Here is a 5,244-nt window from a genome sequence, read left to right as displayed (position 1 = left end):
AGAAGTGGCCAAGCCCTAGACAAGCAATAAACCAACACACAATTAAGCATTACTATTAAGGATGATTTCACGTTTAATGACTGAATCATGCAAGTTTTCTGCAATCAGAAGCACATTAGATTGGGTAAGTCAGAATCAAGAAAACATCCTACAACACTGCGCCGAGCTAAGCACAAGCTGCCCGGGTCACACGTACCAAAAAGAAGACACCAAGCGTCAGACTGACCCTGTGCCCCAAAGGCCACGGCGTGTGGCAGGGAGGAGGGGAGAACAGTTACTCCTGCAGATGAACTTTCTTACCACTTCAGGACGGAGGGGGGGGAAGGAAGAGGTTCTCTCTGTTCCATAGGTAAGACTGAATCGTTCCTGGCTTAGTCATTGAACTTAAAACAGATTTTCCTTTCGGTCTGGCCTCTCTACAATTTACACAATGCTGGATTCGAATTCATTTCTCTGCAGCACCAACTCGAGGATCTGTCACCTCCATCTATTCTTCCAAAGGGGGGAAATTACACCACGGGTAGAACTCACCAAGTGCACAGCGGTAGCAGGACCTGTCTATATTTGCACAGTTGATTCTTGTCTCTTACCCAGCATCAGACATGGTCACTCAGACAGTGTCTTATTCAGCATGCTAGGGCCTCTTTATTATTAAAATCGTTAGTTTTGGGTTTTTTTTTTTTTTTAGTCAAGAATAAGTTGTGATGGTTTGTTTTGCTTTAAGTCACTAGTTTAGCTGCTACAGTTGCAGTGTCTTTTAGGGTGGTTTTATTTCTAGCTTCCAGTTGAAGCTTAAGAACAGAGGTATTTGGGAGCCAGCCTCCAGCTGCTTAATCTGTGCAATACTTATTATCAGGTGCCTTCTGTAAGGTACTGTCATACCCCACGCATGCCCCGTGACAAGCTAGGAAGGAAGGACTGGCTGTAGAAGAGTGGGAAGCGCCACGCATCTATTTCTTCAGTGAGTGATTGGACATGTACTTTTTGCTTTAACTGCTGTATGTGGATGTACATATGTATGTGTGTATATAAAGCAGTGTTTAATTAAAGGTGATCGATTGGTAGATTCTCAGCATGACTGGACTCGGGTAACTTAAGCTGTTTCTGGCCAAGACTACCAGCTACGCCCTTCACCAGTTCTAGCTCTCAAACGCTGACTGAATCCAACAGCTCTCTCTCAAGACAGGTTTTAGCATTTCTATTTTTCCAAGACCTTACCTTCCACAAAATCTCTTCCCAAGCTCCCACGGGTGGTTCTGTAGAAGAATTCTCAAGAGAACAGACTTGTTGAATTGACTGTGTTGAGTGCAATGCAGGAAGGAGGTAAAGGCAGCGGAATTCTGGGCTTAACTCACCCCTGGCCTTCAGGACGCCTCGCAGCCAGCGCAGTAGGGGCTGCAATTCTTCTCTAGCACCACAGGATGCCACTGTTACTCTCCTTGAGGGACCCAGACTAGAAAAAGCATGTACTGCAAAACCCATTTGCAGCAGAAAAAAACCCCTCAATCTGTCACTAATGGAGCCCCTCCCACCATGACAGCATTCTCTCCATCCCTGTACAGAGGAAATGAGCACGAAACAATACAATGAGGGAGTTTATTTTGAAAGTCTCCTCAGATTACGTGTGTGTCACAGCAGGGACTGTCAGCTATTAAAAAAGTACCTTATGATGTCCTTGCAGATCGATAATGTGCAGCTGAATGCCAGAGCCAGCCTAACCTTTCTTCTGTTAAAGCGCACTTGACAGCCCGAACCTCCCTTGGCCATCAGCACTCTCTGGAACGGAGCTACTCACCAAAGGAAATTTTCACCAGAACGGTACCTGACTTGGCCAAAAGCCTGTGCCCCACCAGCAGCTCCAGCTCGGCCTCCGTCCAAGGGCCAGGGTAGCTCGAGGGCTGACGAACGCCCTCCTTAGCGCAGAGCGAGCTGCCACGCAGCTGTAACTTTCTGTTTCCTCTACTGCAAAAAGCAGTCAAAAGAGCAGCAGCTTTGTTAAAAATATTTATTTAAAAAAATACAATTGTTTTGCATGTCTGGTTGCACATAACTATTAACATATGATTGACTTGAATAATTTGCTACAATGCTTTTTTAAAGCCAGCTTGCATTATACAAAGCAAATCCCTCTGTCAGTTCTTACATAAAATAGTTTTCTTTAACTATTCCCACCCCATTTTTAAAAAAGATTGCAATACATTGAATTTTTTTTCCTTTTTTTTTTTTTTTTTTTGCACAAAAATTGAAGCAATAGAAAAGTCACCTGATTTCTCAGGAAAGACCTTCATTATGTTGGAGTAACAACTGCCAATACGCCGCTCTTCAGAAGCGGCAGTTGTGACTTTGAAGTGTCGTTACAGTGTCATTACATCCTCCAAAGTTAGTTTTGCATCTTAAAACTTTGCCTCCAAATTGTGTTCAAACCTGAAACGTGTTCAACCAACCAACTGCCTCTCTGCTGTAATCGAGCTGATCAGACTTTTTTGTTTTTCAATGTGATAGCAACACGCTGAAGGTCTTCCTAAACATGTTATCTTGGAAGGTTAAATAAAAGCAAATTTAGTAACACTGAACAATTACTGAAAACTTTGGCTATTTATGTACTTGCATTACATACCAGCATTTCTTTTAAAACACAATGGCATTAAGATACTCTTATTATAAGGTATTATTTTCAAAAAAAGTTAGACTGAGAAGCTATTCTCTCCCAGGCAAGTTTACCCAACTGTAACGAGAGCACCGAAGCGGTGTAAGAGTACAGTTGTCTCTAAAAGATTGTGTCTAGAAAAAGTCTCCAGTGTAGGAAGTTAAGACATTCACTACAACATCGCTTGCTTTGTCTCTTGACTTGGTGCTATATATATATATATATACGTATATATAATTTTAAATGCAATTCTGTTCTGGAAAGAGTAACTGAAAATGTTCTCTCTGCTGCTTTCAATGTAATTTTTACCCCTGATGGTTCTACTAGAATTACAGGGAAGTGGAATCCACGCCAGAGCTACAGAGTAAGTTAACTGACACGAGCGCTCCGCCTGCCCCAAGCAGAGGGCTCGGAGCTGCTGTGGCACAACAAACACTGCGGGCGGCATCTCGCCCATTTGCAACAAACCCAGGTTAACAGAAAAACCCAATTGAGAAGCAAACACTAAAGGCATCAGAAAGTCACTTTTCCAAAACAGATGTGCACTTCAAAAATAAACAGAGCAACAACTGTCACACATTGCCACAGCTGATTAGGTTGCTTAAGTTCGCTAAAATTTAACTTAAACTTCCCTCCCCTGACTCTCTCTGAGGCACAGACAAGCTGCCAAGACCAGATTCTCAGATGTTAGAGCAGCTGCAGGGAAGCCAGCAGATCTATTCTGATTCACAAGCTTCTGGCATACGATTCACATCTGCCACCAGCTTGCTCAAGGATTCTCAGAATTCCCAAGACAAAGTCTCACGTTGGTTAACGATCCCTCTTCAGAGTCAGTTCAGCCCCAGATTAATTCCAGCTGGGTCCTAATAGACATTAGAGGAGACAACCCCTGTCCTCATCATACATGTTGCTAGAATTTTCCTGTTTATTCACCTCTATTATTAAGAATATACTTCTCAGCTATAAAAACAGAGGGGGGGGGAATAAGCATTAAATGTGCTACTGTACTTATCACAAACCACTGTGACGTACATAAGGCCATCTGGTAACACTGCAACAGAATACAAACAAGATTTTAAAGGGAGCTTTAGAATACAACTTTTTTTTTTTTTTTTTTAACTACAATGAATAATCTCAACCCTGTTCACAGAGAATTAACGTTAAAACTAGTACATCATATATATAAAACTCTGTGCAACTGAACAACAGCAGAACAAAAAAGTCAACACAATTCTCTAAAGCGGTTTCAAAGCCTGAAGATTTAAGACATGCTAGCCAAAAAAAAAAAAAACACAACACATCTCAAGGAGCCTAGAGCAAACCCAGGTATTGTAACGCCCCCCCAGCACACAGCACACACTACAAACCATGCAGAAGCCATCCTCAAAGCCTTCCTGTGTTCAAAAAAAAAAAAGAAAAAAAAAAAACAAAAACAAAACCAAAACACCCCCAAACCCCGAACAACAACAACAACAACAAAACAAAACCAAAAAACACAACAGCTTCCAGTTATTAGCACAGCACTGCTGCCTGTGCTGCTCAAGGACCGAAATGGGCTCCCACACGCTGCCTGCCAACCTCTCCTCCCCTCGCCTTACTGCGCTGCTCGCGGTTCATTCAGTGTCCCCGTTAAAGATCCCTGTTTTCCGAAGGTTCAGGATTATCCTGTTCCACCCCCTGCCAAAAATCCTACTTTGAGATGAAAAAAAAAACCTTCTGCAACGCATGGTCTCAACAGAGAAGCAAGTGTTTGAAGTAAAAAAAAAAAAGTCCAAACTTCTGTTCCATGAACAGAAAACTGTTCAAAAACGCACTTAAGACACGGGTTTTTTTTAGAAGATGTGGCGTACAACAACGTCAAAGATGCGTTTAAAAATAACCTTTGGCAACTAATTAGTCCACACCGTGGTATAACTGATTGGAGTACTTAAAAAAAAAAACCCCAACAAACCAAAAAAAGCCCCGAAAAACCTCACCAGCGTGTGCAAAACATTTAAAAGCGGCACCGGCCGGGCGCAGCTTTGAGTGTGCACCTAAGCGCTATCAGACACATGTGGAAGCCAGACGATGCCATGGCCACGCATCCCCTCGGGCGGTGTGCGCGTGTGCACGCGCGGGTGCTCACACGAGGAGAGCTGCTCCAGCCTCTGCTAAACGCTGCAGCTACAACCAAGTTTTCAGCTCTCAAAGTCTGCTTTTTACCGGCATAACTCCACAGTCAGAGTCTTCTACCTTCTTTGGGAGGGGGCAAACAAAACCAAAATCTAGTGAGTTTTACGTGGGTTTTTGCAGAATAATTTAGACAAAGCGGACACCCTGCTGTCCCCAGAGGGAATCACGTTAGCACACACATTCAAGCAGCAGCACTGGGCCCTGCCCAGCTCGCTTACCTTCAGGTCACCTTGTTTTTTTTTGGCAAAGCATGGTTACTTACGGTCAGCAAAGCTGCATCCTCCACAAAGAATCAACGTTCTGCAGTGAACATACCCGCCCTTCTTTTTGTTTGTTCTTTGTACAAAGGCAAGAAGAACATTCCTTAGTTCAAGATCACCCAAACCCAGAGCTTAACCTTTCTGCTTGAGATGGCACCCAGGGAA

This window comes from Leptosomus discolor, chromosome 21, assembly GCF_034619465.1.
Source record: "Leptosomus discolor isolate bLepDis1 chromosome 21, bLepDis1.hap2, whole genome shotgun sequence".
Lineage (NCBI taxonomy): Eukaryota > Metazoa > Chordata > Aves > Leptosomiformes > Leptosomidae > Leptosomus > Leptosomus discolor.
Note: the sequence above shows the minus strand (reverse complement) of the source record.